Source organism: Piliocolobus tephrosceles, chromosome 3 (assembly GCF_002776525.5).
Source record: "Piliocolobus tephrosceles isolate RC106 chromosome 3, ASM277652v3, whole genome shotgun sequence".
NCBI classification, from domain to species: domain Eukaryota; kingdom Metazoa; phylum Chordata; class Mammalia; order Primates; family Cercopithecidae; genus Piliocolobus; species Piliocolobus tephrosceles.
In genome coordinates, this window is record NC_045436.1 from 172,108,494 (window position 1) to 172,126,084 (window position 17,591).

The window sequence follows — 17,591 nt, forward strand, 5'->3', positions numbered from 1 at the left end:
AAGTCACATGTAGAAGAATGAAATCCTCATCACTCACCTTATACAAAAATTAACTCAAGGTGGATCAAAGGCTTAAATCTAAGACCTGAAACCATAAAAATCCGAAAGATAACATTGGAAAAGCCCTTCTAGACATTAGCCTAGGCAAAGACTTCACGACCAAGAACCCAAAAGCAAATGCAACAAAAACAAAGATAAATAGATGGGACTTAAACTAAAAATCTTCTGCAAAACAAAAGAAATACTCAGCAGATTAAACAGACAACCCACAGAATGGGAGAAAATTTTTGCAAACTCTGCATCTGACTAAAGACAAATATCCAGAATCTACAAAGACCTCAAACAAATCAGCAAGAAAAAAACAAATAATCCCATCAAAAAGTGAGCAAAGAACATGAATAGACAATTCTCAAAAGAAGATATACAAATGGCCAATAAACTTATGAAACAATGCGCAACATCACTAATATCCGGAAAATGCAAATCAAAACCACAATGTAATCCCACCTTACTCCTGCAACAATGGCCATAATCAAAACATCAAAAAACAGCAGATGTTGGCAGGGATGCAGTGAACAGGGCACACTTCTACACTGCTAGTGGGAATATCAACTAGTACAGCCACTATGAAAAACAGCGTGGAGATTCCTTAAAGAACTAAAAGTAGAACTACCATTTGATCCAGCAATCCCACTACTGGGTATCTACCCAGAGGAAAAGAAGTCATTATTCAAAAAAGATGCACATGCATGTTTATAGCAGCACAATTCACAATTGCAAAATTGTAGAACCAACCCAAATGCCCATAAATCAATAAGTAGATAAAGAAACTGTGGTATAGATATATGATGGAATACTATGTAGCCATAAAAAGGAATGAATTAACAGCATTTGCAGTGACCTGGATGAGACTGGAGACTATTATTCTAAGTAAAGTAACTCGGGAATGGAAAACCAAGTATTGCATGTTCTCGCTGATATGTGGGAGCTAAGCTGTGAGGACATGAAGACATAAGAATGACACAATGGACTTTGAGAACTTGGGGGAAAGGACAGGAGGAGAGCAAGAGATAAAAAACTACACATTGGGGCAGAGCAAGATGGCCGAATAGGAACAGCTTCAGTCTCCATCTCCCAGCGCGAGTGACACAGAAGACCAGTGATTTCTGTATTTTCAACTGAGGTACTGGGGTCATCTCACTCGGGAGTGCCGGACAATCGGTGCTGGTCAGCTGCTGCAGCCCGACCAGCGAGAGCTGAAGCAGGGTGAGGCATCGACTCACCTGGGAAGCGCGAGGGGGAAGGGAGTCCCTTTTCCTAGCCAGGGGAACTGAGACACACAACACCTGGAAAATCGGGTAACTCCCACCCCAATACTGCGCTGTAACACCGGCACACCGGAGATTATATCCCACACCTGGCCAGGAGGGTCCCACCCCCACGGAGCCTCCCTTCTTGCTAACACAGCAGTCTGCGGCAATCTAACCTCAAGGCAGCAGCGAGGCTGGGGGAGGGGCGCCCGCCATCGCTGAGGCTTAAGTAGGTAAATAAAGCTGCTGGGAAGCTCGAACTGGGTGGAGCTCACAGCAGCTCAAGGAAACCTGCCTGTCTCTGTAGACTCCGCCTCTGGGGACAGGGCTCAGCTAAAGCAGCAGAGGCCTGTCCAGACGTGAACGACTCTGTCTGACAGCTTTGAAGAGAGCAGGGGATCTCCCAACACGGAGGTTGAGATCTGAGAAGGGGCAGGCTGCCTGCTCAAGTGGGTCACTGACCCCTGAGTAGCCTAACTGGGAGACATCCCCCACTAGGGGCAGTCTGACACCCCACACCTCACAGGGTGGAGTACACCCCTGAGAGGAAGCTTCCAAAGCAAGAATCAGACAGGTGCACTCGCTGTTCAGCAATATTCTGTCTTCTGCAACCTCTGCTGCTGATACCCAGGCAAACAGGGTCTGGAGTGGACCTCAAGCAATCTCCAACAGACCTATAGCTGAGGGTCCTGACTGTCAGAAGGAAAACTATCAAACAGGAAGGACACCTATATCAAAACCCCATCAGTACGTCACCATCATCAAAGACCAGAGACAGATAAAACCACAAAGATGGGGAAAAAGCAGGGCAGAAAAGCTGGAAATTCAAAAAATAAGAGCGCATCTCCTCCTGCAAAGGAGCACAGCCCATCGCCAGCAATGGATCAAAGCTGGTCAGAGAAGGATTTTGATGAGATGAGAGAAGAAGGCTTCAGTCCATCAAACCTCTCAGAGCTAAAGGAGGAATTACGTACCCAGCGCAAAGAAACTAAAAATCTTGAAAAAAGAGTGGAAGAATTGACAGCTAGACTAATTAATGCAGAGAAGGTCATAAACGAAATGACAGAGATGAAAACCATGACACGAGAAATACGTGACAAATGCACAAGCTTCAGTAACCGACTCGATCAACTGGAAGAAAGAGTATCAGCGATGGAGGATCAAATGAATGAAATGAAGCGAGAAGAGAAACCAAAAGAAAAAAGAAGAAAAAGAAATGAACAAAGCCTGCAAGAAGTATGGGATTATGTAAAAAGACCAAATCTACATCTGATTGGGGTGCCTGAAAGTGAGGGGGAAAATGGAACCAAATTGGAAAACACTCTACAGGATATCATCCAGGAGAACTTCCCCAACCTAGCAGGGCAGGCCAACATTCAAATTCAGGAAATACAGAGAACGCCACAAAGATACTCCTCCAGAAGAGCAACTCCAAGACACATAATTGCCAGATTCACCAAAGTTGAAATGAAGGAAAAAATCTTAAGGGCAGACAGAGAGAAAGGTCGGGTTACCCACAAAGGGAAGCCCATCAGACTGACAGCAGATCTCACGGCAGAAACTCTACAAGCCAGAAGAGAGTGGGAGCCAATATTCAACGTTCTTAAAGAAAAGAATTTTAAACCCAGAATTTCATATCCAGCCAAACTAAGTTTCATAAGTGAAGGAGAAATAAAATTCTTTACAGATAAGCAAATGCTTAGAGATTTTGTCACCACCAGGCCTGCCTTACAAGAGACCCTGAAGGAAGCCCTAAACATGGAAAGGAACAACCGGTACCAGCCATTGCAAAAACATGCCAAAATGTAAAGACCATCGAGCCTAGGAAGAAACTGCATCAACTAATGAGCAAAATAACCAGTTAATATCATAATGGCAGGATCAAGTTCACACATAACAATATTAACCTTAAATGTAAATGGACTAAATGCTCCAATTAAAAGACACAGACTGGCAAACTGGATAAAGAGTCAAGACCCATCAGTCTGCTGTCTTCAGGAGACCCATCTCACATGCAGAGACATACATAGGCTCAAAATAAAGGGATGGAGGAAGATCTACCAAGCAAATGGAGAACAAAAAAAAGCAGGGGTTGCAATCCTAGTCTCTGATAAAACAGACTTTAAACCATCAAAGATCAAAAGAGACAAAGAAGGCCATTACATAATGGTAAAGGGATCAATTCAACAGGAACAGCTAACTATCCTAAATATATATGCACCCAATACAGGAGCACCCAGATTCATAAAGCAAGTCCTTAGAGACTTACAAAGAGACTTAGACTCCCATACAATCATAATGGGAGACTTCAACACTCCACTGTCAACATTAGACAGATCAACGAGACAGAAAGTTAACAAGGATATCCAGGAATTGAACTCATCTCTGCACCAAGCGGACCTAATAGACATCTATAGAACTCTCCACCCCAAGTCAACAGAATATACATTCTTCTCAGCACCACATCACACTTATTCCAACATTGACCACATAATTGGAAGTAAAGCACTCCTCAGCAAATGTAAAAGAACAGAAATTATAACAAACTGTCTCTCTGACCACAGTGCAATCAAACTAAAACTCAGGACTAAGAAACTCAATCAAAACCGCTCAACTACATGGAAACTGAACAACCTGCTCCTGAATGACTACTGGGTACATAATGAAATGAAAGCAGAAATAAAGATGTTCTTTGAAACCAATGAGAACAAAGATACAACATACCAGAATCTCTGGGACACATTTAAAGCAGTGTGTAGAGGGAAATTTATAGCACTAAGTGCCCACAAGAGGAAGTTGGAAAGATCTAAAATTGACACTCTAACATCACAATTAAAAGAACTAGAGAGGCAAGAGCAAACACATTCAAAAGCTAGCAGAAGGCAAGAAATAACTAAGATCAGAGCAGAACTGAAGGAGATAGAGACACAAAAAACCCTCCAAAAAATCAATGAATCCAGGAGTTGGTTTTTTGAAAAGATCAACAAAATTGACAGACTGCTAGCAAGGCTAATAAAGAAGAAAAGAGAGAGGAATCAAATAGACACAATAAAAAATGATAAAGGGGATATCACCACCGACCCCACAGAAATACAAACTACCATCAGAGAATACTATAAACATCTCTACGCAAATCAACTAGAAAATCTAGAAGAAATGGATAATTTCCTGGACACTTACACTCTTCCAAGACTAAACCAGGAAGAAGTTGAATCCCTGAATAGACCAATAGCAGCCTCTGAAATTGAGGCAACAATTAATAGCCTACCCACCAAAAAAAGCCCAGGACCAGATGGAGTCACAGCTGAATTCTACCAGAGGTACAAGGAGGAACTGGTACCATTCCTTCTGAAACTATTCCAATCAATAGAAAAAGAGGGAATCCTCCCTAACTCATTTTATGAGGCCAACATCATCCTGATACCAAAGCCTGGCAGAGACACAACAAAAAAAGAGAATTTTAGACCAATCTCCCTGATGAACATCGATGCAAAAATCCTCAATAAAATACTGGCAAACCGGATTCAGCAGCACATCAAAAAGCTTATGAACCATGATCAAGTGGGCTTCATCCCTGGGATGCAAGGCTGGTTCAACATTCGCAAATCAATCAACGTAATCCAGCATATCAACAGAACCAAAGGCAAGAACCACATGATTATCTCAATAGATGCAGAAAAGGCTTTTGATAAAATTCAACAGCCCTTCATGCTAAAAACGCTCAATAAATTCGGTATTGATGGAACGTACCTCAAAATAATAAGAGCTATTTATGACAAACCCACAGCTAATATCATACTGAATGGGCAAAAACTGGAAAAATTCCCTTTGAAAACTGGCACAAGACAGGGATGCCCTCTCTCACCACTCCTATTCAACATAGTGTTGGAAGTTCTGGCTAGGGCAATCAGGCAAGAGAAAGAAATCAAGGGTATTCAGTTAGGAAAAGAAGAAGTCAAATTGTCCCTGTTTGCAGATGACATGATTGTGTATTTAGAAAACCCCATCGTCTCAGCCCAAAATCTTCTTAAGCTGATAAGCAACTTCAGCAAAGTCTCAGGATACAAAATTAATGTGCAAAAATCACAAGCATTCTTATACACCAGTAACAGACAAGCAGAGAGCCAAATCAGGAATGAACTTCCATCCACAATTGCTTCAAAGAGAATAAAATACCTAGGAATCCAACTTACAAGGGATGTAAAGGACCTCTTCAAGGAGAACTACAAACCACTGCTCAGTGAAATAAAAGAGGACACAAACAAATGGAAGAACATACCATGCTCATGGATAGGGAGAATCAATATTGTGAAAATGGCCATACTGCCCAAGGTTATTTATAGATTCAATGCCATCCCCATCAAGCTACCAATGACTTTCTTCACCGAATTGGAAAAAACTGCTTTAAAGTTCATATGGAACCAAAAAAGAGCCCGCATTGCCAAGACAATCCTAAGTCAAAAGGACAAAGCCGGAGGCGTCACGCTACCTGACTTCAAACTATACTACCAGGCTACAGTAACCAAAACAGCATGGTACTGGTACCAAAACAGAGATATAGACCAATGGAACAGAACGGAGCCTTCAGAAATAATGCCACACATCTACAACCATCTGATCTTTGACAAACCTGACAAAAACAAGAAATGGGGAAAGGATTCCCTATTTAATAAATGGTGCTGGGAAAATTGGCTAGCCATAAGTAGAAAGCTGAAACTGGATCCTTTCCTTACTCCTTATACGAAGATTAATTCAAGATGGATTAGAGACTTAAATGTTAGACCTAATACCATAAAAACCCTAGAAGAAAATCTAGGTAGTACCATTCAGGACATAGGCATGGGCAAGGACTTCATGTCTAAAACACCAAAAGCAACGGCAGCAAAAGCCAAAATTGACAAATGGGATCTCATTAAACTAAAGAGCTTCTGCACAGCAACAGAAACTACCATCAGAGTGAACAGGCAACCTACAGAATGGGAGAAAATTTTTGCAATCTACTCATCTGACAAAGGGCTAATTTCCAGAATCTACAAAGAACTCAACAAATATACAAGAAAAAAACAAACAACCCCATCAAAAAGTGGGGAAAGGATATGAACAGACATTTCTCAAAAGAAGACATTCATACAGCCAACAGACACATGAAAAAATGCTCATCATCACTGGCCATCAGAGAAATGCAAATCAAAACCACAATGAGATACCATCTCACACCAGTTAGAATGGCAATCATTAAAAAATCAGGAAACAACAGGTGTTGGAGAGGATGTGGAGAAATAGGAACACTTTTACACTGTTGGTGGGATTGTAAACTAGTTCAACCATTATGGAAAACAGTATGGCGATTCCTCAAGGATCTAGCACTAGATGTACCATATGACCCAGCCATCCCACTACTGGGTATATACCCAAAGGATTATAAATTATGCTACTACAAAGACACATGCACACGTATGTTTATTGCGGCACTATTCACAATAGCAAAGACTTGGAATCAACCCAAATGTCCATCAGTGACAGACTGGATTAAGAAAATGTGGCACATACACACCATGGAATACTATGCAGCCATAAAAAAGGATGAGTTTGCATCCTTTGTAGGGACATAGATGCAGCTGGAAACCATCATTCTTAGCAAACTATCACAAGAAGAGAAAACCAAACACCGCATGTTCTCACTCATAGGTGGGAACTGAACAATGAGCTCACTTGGACTCGGGAAGGGGAACATCACACACTGGGGCCTATCATGGGGAGGGGGGAGGGGGGAGGGATTGCATTGGGGAGTTATACCTGATATAAATGATGAATTGATGGGTGCTGACGAGTTGATGGGTGCAGCACACCAACATGGCACATGTATACATATGTAACAAACCTGCACGTTATGCACATGTACCCTAGAACTTAAAGTATAATAAAAAATAAAAATAAAAAAAAAATTTAAAAAAAACTACACATTGGGTACAGTCTACACTGCTTGAATCATGGGTGCACCGAAATCTCAGAAATCACCACTAAAGAACTTATTCATGTGACCAACCAACTGTTCCCTAAAAACCTACTGAAATTAAAATAATAATAGTAATAATGTACTTCTAAGAAATGTCACATACGTCAGTTAGTATTGTAGATCACATGGGAAAATGTGGATCATTTAATAAATGCTGCTGAGAGAACCATTATCTATCTTGGCAAATAAACCATAGTACATGCCTATATCACAGTACACACATATGTTAATTCTAAATAGTTTTCATATTCAAATATAGAAGGCAAAACTTTAAAACTATTTAAAAATATTTAAAAGAACATATTTTGATGACGAAGGTTGGAGGCTATTTTTCAAACATGATGCATTTTAAATACTATAAAAGGAATACATGAGCCATTGATAGATATCTATATAGTACATGTCAATTTTATATATCTTTATGCCTATGTGTAATATACATATACATATTTATATATACGAATGAGAATATATGAAAATAAGTTTGTAAGAGAATATATTTGTAAAATAAAACCTACAAAGGATTAGTAGTCAGAATATATGAAATTTGCATAAGTCAATTAGAAAAACACAAACAACCGAAACAGAAAAATAGGCCTACGACATGAACAGGTGTGGCACACAAAATATAAATTGTCGAAAACATATAAGATACTGAACCTCATTAGAAATTAAGGAAGTATGAATTAAGACCAAAATGAGATATCTTTTTATACCCACTCATTTGGCAGAAATTAAGAAGATAATACCAAGTGTTGGTAACAGATATAACTGTTTAAGAAGACACTTTGGGTTAAGTGGAGCATGTTAATAATTCCAGGTGTTTAGATATGCTATGGCCTTTGCTTAGAATGTGCATCCTCAAGTTGTCTATCTAAAAGAAGTATTACTTATGCTTTAAAAGCCTACTTTGATAACATCTACTTACTGAGACCTCCTTAAAATGCCAGAAGCAAAATCAATAATTTCTTTCTCTGTGTTGCCTATACAAAGTTGTATTATCCCCATATTACACTGTACTATAATTTTGTATTTATGTTTCTCCCCAAGTTAGACCAGTGACTTTTATAACAGAAAGCAAGGAAGGTTTCGTTTTGCTGCCCCAGGGCTCAATATATGGCAAAAAAGGCACTGAAATGATGAGGACCCCCCAAGTCTTCCACGTCTCTTTCCATAACTAACATGCCCCCATTAATTCTGTGACAGTTGTAGGTTGTGGTCTGAGACTGCTTTCCATGGAAGCACTGGGTTCCTGCATACTTTTCTGCTTCTCTCTGAGCTTCACATATTGCAGCATTCACAGTTCTGAGGCATTTTCATAAGACTCAACCCAAAAACCAAATCAACCAAGGAAACTTGTCCACATTTTGAATGGGATATCAATTTAAAATATCTCACTCGAGTTGACTTCAAACTCCAAAGCTAGTTTTTGTTTTAAAAGGACATTAACTTTCTAATTGTATGAATGCCTGTGGGAGACATTTTACCATCCAGGACTTGGATGAAGGTGACTGCTTGCCACCAATTAAGATGTATATTTGGTGTCTGGCAGCTTCCTGACCCACGCCTTCTGTCTCTTCATCACCAGGGACCATGTATTGAGTGGCAGATGCAGACAAAGCAGCAGTGACTTGGTGGTGCTGCGGCCTGTGTCATTTGGCTCTGTTTACCGCCAGCCCAGCTGCGCCAGTCAGCAGCTATGACACTTGGGGAACAACAATTGCTTTTCCAAATCAATACATGAGACTTCAAGTCATAATAGAAAGAACATTGTAGAAGAAGCTCTGAGGTGGATTTCCACCTCCACTACTCTGAAGTTCTGTGACTTCTTCAAAAAATCTCCCTGGACCTCACTGTCCCTGACTGGAAAGCAGTAATTATTCTGCCTACTTCCCCGAGGCAGAGAGAGATTTTAAGTACTAAGTGTAACAATGAATTTAAACTGTCAGGTGCCACACAGATACTAATTTAGCCAACATTTGTAATGCTTTCTATGTGCTAGATGTGACTCTATGGGCTTTATACTTGTTGATTAATTTCAGCCTACTAGCAATCATATGAGCTAAATACTATTAGTCCCATTTTAAATTTGAAAAAAAAAAAAAAACAAGACACAAAACATTTGAGGAATTTGCTAAGATGACAGAGCCAGCAATGCAACATCCAGGATCTGAGACCAAGTTTTAACCATGATGCAACATTGAACATCCTAGGAGTTGTTTTTCTGTTGCTTTAGATTTGCTTGTAATACTACCCATTACACCAAGAAATCAGTACCTTGCCCATGCCTTTACAAAACCATTTGCCATTTTGTAATAACTTAGTTTTTATCTACCTCTCTTCTCTATTAGACTGTGAGCTCCTTACAGGTGGGAACTATATTGTACTCTTTTGTAATAGTCCCAGCACCGCATCCTGGGTCTGGTATATTGTAGGTAGGCACATTGCCCTCTAGAGATTTGTTAGCTGCATAGATGGAAGGGAGGGAAGGAATAAAGGTCAAGTGGGCAAAGTAGATGGATGGATGGATGGATGGATGGATGGATGGATGGATGGATGGATGGAAGCATAGGTGGGCAGGTAGGTGGATGAAAGGATGGTGAGTGGGTGGATGGATGGATGGATTTTTGCAAGGATTGGTGGGTGGATGGATATCTGAGTAGATGATTAGATTAATCATAAATTGCCAATTGTATACAGTAGTATCTCATCATTTTGAATCTAGAAATGTGTGTTTTCTCCATCCTCACTAGGTTTGCCCATAATTTTAAATTATTTTCTATCTTAAGTCATACAGAACCCATTTACTATTGTCATAGTCCAAAACCCATAATATTTGAAAAAGACAAAAACTGTGACTGATTCAGCAAAGAGGAAAACACTGCTGCTACTTCTGGGAGCAGGGCTGATTCTAGAATTTTGCCTCAAATTTTAGGCATTTTTGTACTTCAATCCCCTTCATCTGCAGGGGAGATGTTCCAAGAGCCCCAGCGAATGCCTGAACTTATGAACAATACCAAACCCTATATACACTATGTGCTTTACTACACATATAAACCTATAATGAAGGTTAATTTATGACTTAGGTACAGTAAGAGTTTAACAGCCATAACTAATGATAAAATAGAACAATTATAACAATCAGCTGCCATAAATGTTGTATAAATATGACCTCTTTCTTCTCTCTTTCTCTCTCTCTCTGCCCCCTACTCTTTCTAAATATATTATACTCTACTTACCCTTCTCCTTCTTTGTGATCTGTTGATCTGATAACTGAGATAGCTACTGAGTGACTAAAGGATAAATGTCATATATACCATATGGATATGCTGGACAAAGGGATAATTTACATCTTGGACAGGACAAAGCAATAAGATGCAAACTTTCATCACTTTACTCAGAACAACATGCAATTTAAAACTTATAAGTTGATTATTTCTGAAATTTTTCATTAAATATTTTCAAACTGTGGTTGGCCATGGGTAACTGAAGCCCAGGAAAGTGAAATCAGGATAAGAGGAGACTACTGTTCTAGCCTCTGAGCACTTGGAGAATGAGAAAGTGTCTTGACTTCTTAGAACCCTCAGCACACCTGCTGCAAGGCAAAAGTAGACAAGCAATAAATTTGAGGTCAAAGTAATGAGTCACCCAAGGCCCTGCCTCCCCTCTGTCTGTCCTCTTTTCTAGTTACAACAAACAGGTATCTCCTTTGTGTCCTCTTTCCCTCCTTTCTAGGAAAGGTTGTGTGCATTTATTCTGTTCCTTTCTGTTCCACACCAGGTAAAGCTCTTTACCTGGACAGTTGCAGGTTTCAGTTGTTCCCTTACACCCCAGGCTGCCATAACCCCCACACTCTCAACATTAGCCTTATTGTGCTCTCTCAGACACTAGTACCAGCTGGACAGTACCCTCTCCCAAGAAGCCTGGGTCCTTAGCTTTTCCCCCAAGCTTCTAGGTTCTGATCCCACCCTCCTTCATTTTCCCAGTTAATATCCCTGTGTTACCTCAATGTTTCCCTCTGCCTGTTGAGTGCTCCAACCCTATTTAACCCATTCTCTACATTAAGTTGCCCCATTAAAATATCAGTTAGAGCTTCTGCTTTCCTGAATGAATCCTTACCGACTCAACTTACTATGTACCAGACACTATGCTAAGCCTTTAAACATATCATTACATTTGCTCTTTAAGGAAACTCTATGGGTACACTGTCTTCTTTTCACAAGCAGGTAAACTGAGACACAGAGATAGTAAGGTTTTGACCAAGATCACACAAGTCTAAATTGCAGTAAGAGAAGCTTCTAAACTCAATGCAGTCCTGTCTAAAAGTAACTATTTGCATGAGACGTATGGTTCCTACAGTGAATTCATGTCCTTGTTGCCAGGGTCCTTCTTAGAACCAAAAATATATAAAAAATTACCTGAATAAAGGAGTGTGGTGTCCTTGCCATCCACCCACAGATATCAATCGCACACAGATTTACTACCAACAGGTGGTTGCAATGCAGGACTCAGACAGGAGTGTTCCTGGGACTCGTAAGACTAACACAACCATCCAAGGTTATTTCCCACCTACACAGCTGAAAACGAATCAAATTCCAATAAAAAAATGATTATGCCTTTCCCTAGAGTTTCTCATTAAAAGAGCAAATAAACTTCATTGCGTTGGCTGGGAGCCACCACAGACCACAGTGTTTTCTTGTCCCTCATGATAGGTAGCACCTACTCTCTATCCTAGTGTTAATATTTCTTCTCCTTTTATGCTTCTCTCTTGCTCATAGTCTCCTTCAGCAGTTTTCATTCCTTCTTTTTATTATCTTGACTTCCCATCTCTCTGTGAAACAAGTAAAATAAATTCTTGGAAGACAGCTTAAGCCTTTGAGGGAACGATTTGGGTGACTTTTTGAACTTTACACAAAAAAAAATTCCCAATACTGACTTGTCTCATCAAAAAGTTACTCATAACTCAAAATCTCTGAAACCCTAGTAATTCTTCTGGGGTGTGTGTGTGTGTGTGTGTGTGTGTGTGTGTGTGTGTCTGGGGGGGAATTGGCAATTGAAAGATGTGTGCTGGGTGTGTAATGACAAAGTTACTCCTACTCAGGGCCACCTACCTTGGGAGATCTGTTGTGTTTCTCCTTTATAACAGAAACCTGATTAGCCATACTTTTATCTTTACATTCTATGCCATCTCCATCTATAAATAAATAATGTGTCTCACATGCCTATCTCCATTCTCTTACTATTATATTGCTTTTTTTGGTTTTGATAATCATTTCTAATCAAGCTGGGATTCTTGACTTTGGCATTAAATAGCCATTTTTAATGGGGCCCACTGATATCTCAAAAAAAAGGAAATGGTATAATTTCTTGTTAGAAAGTGTATCACCAGACGTTGAAATCTGTCATGGAAGGAGCCTAGAACAAGCTAGGCATTCTGTCATTCCTTAACAGTCACCTTCTTTTGGTTGATAGCTGTGTTCTGTGAGGATATTGTGGATGGCACCAGCAGCCACCTCAAATAATACCCCATCATTGCAGATGCCATGAAAGGTCCCTGTTGAGGAGGCAGAGAGTGTAATGTAATGGGAGTAAGATCAGCCTAGATAGGAATTCCATATCTGTGCTTTGCTTAACCTCTCAGAGCCTCAGCTATTTCATATTATAAAATGTAAATAATTCCTTCTCTCCGTAGTTAGCAAAAGAGAGTTATTATTAAAGATGATATAAATAATTATGCCACATACCATATTAGATACACATATGAGCACATTTAATTCATACAGAAATTCCTCAAGTCAGGCATTAATCAGCATCTTCTATTTTACATATGAAGAAGCTGAGTCTCCAGTAGCTAATTAAGGGTCTCAAGGCTCCAGAACCTGTAGGTGGTCAACCCAAGTTTAAAACAAATTATCTAAGCCCAGAGTTATAGCTTTCTTGCACACCATGCTGCCAACCATCAAATAACAAACAAGTGTATAGGAGACAGGCAGAATGGTGATACATAGGAAGCTTTTCTCCAGGGGTCTTTAAGTTACAACACATACTCCCTTCAAGAACATGAAATTCATGGCAGGAGAAAGGATGCAGAATAGAAGCAGAGGGAGAGAACAATGTCAACATCAGGGAGAAACTCTTAGACAGTAAGGGAAGTTGGACAATTTGGGTGGAAAAACCTGTCTTCACTTGAATCCATGAAGTGTGTCACCAGACTGCATCTTGGTCTCGGGCTATATATTTTGGGGGTTTGAGTATGCCAAAGTACCAAGTGATAGCTGATACTTTAACACAAGATTCTAGTTCCCAAATGAATCCAAATCTTTAGAGGAGAATATGCGGAGTAAATATCCTCCTCTAAAGATTTGGATTCATTTCAGAACTAGACTCAACAACAAGGCAGAGGGTAAAATCCAGTGCCTGCTTTTTTACTGATAAAGCTGGATTATAGATGCTGTTTGGACCCACAGCCAAAATGGGCTTTTGGAACAATTATCCTTTATTTTCTCCCACATTCCCCCAGACTCTATTTCCAGAGGGAACTAAGAGATTAAGATGTATACAAGAATCACTTTCAATTTCAATCACAATCAAAGAATTTCAATTCTTTGACACGGACCCTTCTTTAAGAAGGGAGAAATACTGCTGGAATTGTCTAAGTTTTGAGCCAAAATAACTCCAAGGAAAAGGAGACGCGTCTCTCTTTCCAATTATATTAACATACATAGTATTATAATAAATATATAGTCCTATTTATTAAGATGAAATAATACTCTTTATCTTGGGTACATTATGATTAAGTAGCTTGTCTAGGAACCTAGCTTCCACATTGAACATTGTTTCTACGCAAAAATACATTCTACAATCTGTACAACCCACTCACCAAAAACTGGAAACACAATCCATTTATCAGTGTAAATATAGCACTATGTTCTCAAAAGTACTCAATATTTCTTATGAGAGAATCAGCTCCAAACATCTCACTTTTAATTGAAAAAAAAAAAAACAAAAAACACTATGTTAAACTCTAGGAACCATCATAATGAAGAAAACTCAAATTCAACTGACTCTTCTCATTCATCTTCTCTGCACATAATACCTTCTGCTTATTTTCATCTTCTTTCCAAACATCCAATTATATAGGAAACAAATATTTTTAAAGAGAAAAATGCTTGTAGATGTGATGTGAATTTATTCTGTTAGGGCTCTGGGAAGCTAAATGCTCTCAGGACACAGGGAGAGAGAATTTACCAAGTAATTCCCCCAAAGACCTAATTTGCTACTCTATTTTTAGAGATTAGTACCCTCACTTTTGCTCACTTTAGAATAAGATTAATCTACTTCTGCCTTGCCTGTGCATGTAAGAAAGAAGCTTCAGATTGTAATTTGATTTTTATTGTAGAGCAACTCTTCATTGAACAAATATTCCCTAGGAATCTACAGTATTCCTGAAAGTATCCTAGTAAGTGGCAATACAGATAAGTTTTAGGTTGGTGATTTCAATATCCATATAGATGATCTATCAAAGACTCAGACTGCTTGATTCTTTGACTTCCTCCCCTATAGAAATTGTGTCCTCCATCCCACTTCAGCCACCCACTTTATTGGAATTTCCCAGACTACCACACTGTACTACTATTCCTTTAAATTATTAAGAATAACATACTTACTGCCAGCTCAATATACAGCTGCTCCTGCTGTGTCCACATTGCAACAGTTCCTCCCACAAAGATTAAAACTTATTTTTTTTTGCACTGTCCTTCTTCCTCACCTCTTCTTCCTACTCAATTTGAAATTTGTAGTCTGTCAATACCCTATATACTCTCAGCATTCCTCCCTCATTCTTACCTGGGCAGGGAGGGAGACCTAAACCAAGCTCAAGGCCAATTCGCCACCCATTCTCTGCCTGCAAACATGGTTTAGGAAAACACACAAACACATGGATTGGTTCTGCTTTGAATTTATGAGCACTAATCTTCAGAAGGTCGTCACTGCTGTACAAGAAACATACCACATACTGTGGTATGTTTAATGTCTTAGTCAAATGTCTCTCCCACTCTCCTGGTTGTCTATTTCTCACCTTCTTATCTCTCCTCAAAGTTCTCTCATCTGTCCCCATCTCCTGACTCTTAACTGGCCTTGCATCTTGTTTAACTGAGACATCAGAGTAATCAGAAGATAACTTTCACATGTTCCCATACCACATCTACCACACTAACTACATCTGGACCATATGTACTGCATTCTTTTCTGTATAATGGTGACAGGATATGCTCTATCTAAATCCACCCACTTTGTGTGTCTGCTAGATCCTATCCCATGTCACTAAATTCCATTTCACCAACTCAAGAAAATTACTCCAGCAAAATCTCCCTCCACCTTCTCCATTACTTTTTCCTCTCTTCCAAATCATCACCAGCAGCATACCAATAGGATATAATATCCCACATCAACCCCTTCCAGCTATGGTTCTGATGTGGTGTGGCTGTGTCCCCACCCAAATCTCATCTTGAATTCCTACGTGTTATGGAAGGGACCCGGTGGGAGGTAATTGAATCATGGGGGCAGGTCTTTCCTGTGTTGTTCTCCTGATAGTTAATAAGTCTCATGAGGTCTGATGGTTTTAAAAAGAGGAGTGGCGAGATTTTTTAAAATATATATTTTAGGTTCTGGCAAGATGGCTAAATAGGAACAGCTCCAGTCTGCAGCTTCCAGCGAGAACAACACAGAAGGTGGGTGATTTCTGCATTTCCAACTGAGGTAACCCATTCATCTCATTAGGACTGGTTAGGCAGTGGGCGCAGCCCACAGAGGGTGAGCAGAAGCAAGGTGGGGCATCACCTCACCCGGGAAGTGCAAGGAGCAGGGGAGCCTCCTTTTCCCAGCCAAGGGAAGCCATGAGGGATAGTGCTACCCAGCCCAGTTGCTTTTCCCATGGTTTTTGCAATCCGCAGACCAGGAGATTCCCTCGTGTACCTACACCACCAGTGCCCTGGGTTTTAAGCACAAAACTGGCCAGCTGTTTGGGCAGACACTGAGCTAGCTGCAGGAGTTTTCTTTTTTTTTTTTCACAGACTCCAGCAGCACCTGGAACCCCAATGAGACAGAATCGTTCACTCCTCTGGAAAGGAGCTGAAGCCAGGGAGCCAAGTGGTCTTGCTCAGAGGAGTCCACTCCCACAGAGCCCAGCAAGCTAAGAATCACTGGCTTGAAATTCTCGCTGCCAGCACAGCAGTCTGAAGTCAACCTGGAACAATCGAGCTTGGTGGGGGGAGGGGCGTCCACCATTACTGAGGCAGTTTTCCTTTGACAGAACCCAACACAGTGCCGCAAAGAGGCTGTGGCCAGACTGCCTCTCTAGATTCCTCTTCACTGGGCAGGGCATCTCAGAAAGAAAGGCAATAGCCCCAGTCAAGGGCTTATAGATAAATCTCCCATCTCACTGGGATAGAGCACCTGGCTGTAGGGGCGGCTGTGGGCATAGCTTCAGCAGTCTTAAATGTTCCTACATGCCAGCTCTGAAGAAAGCTGCGAATTCTGACAAGGAGGGTTCTACCAGCACAGCACTTGAGCTCTGCTAAGGGACAGACTGGCTCCTCAAGTGGGTCCCTGACCCCCATGCCTCCTGACTAGGAGAGACCTCCCAACGGGGGTTGACAGACATCTCATGCAAGAGAACTCCGACTGCCATTAGGTCAGTGCCTCTCTGGGAAAGAGCTTCCAGAGGAAGGAGTAGGCAGCAATCCTTGCCATTCTGAAGCCTCTATGGTAAACAGGTTCTGGAGTGGACCTCTAGCAAACTGCAGCAGACCCGCAGAAGACAAGCCTGACTGTTAGAAGAAAAACTAACAAACAGAAAGCAATTAACATCAACATCAACATAAAGAACTCCCACACAGAAACCCCATCCAAAGGTCATCAACCTCAAAGTCCACAAAGATAAGGAATACCAGCACAAAAAGACTGAAAATTTCAAAAACCAGATGGCTCTTCTCCTGCAGATGATCACAACTCCTCTCCAGGAAGGGCACAAAACTGGACAGAGAATGAGTTTAACGAATTGACAGAAGTAGGCTTCAGAAGGTGGGTAATAACAAACTCCTCTCAGCTAAAGGAGCATGTTCTAACCTAATGCAAGGAAGCTAAAAAGACTGACAAAAGGTTACAGTAACTGCTAACTAGAATAACCGGTTTAGAGAAGAACATAAATGACCTGATGCAACTGAAAAACACAGCACGAGAACTTTGTGAAACATGCACAAGTATCA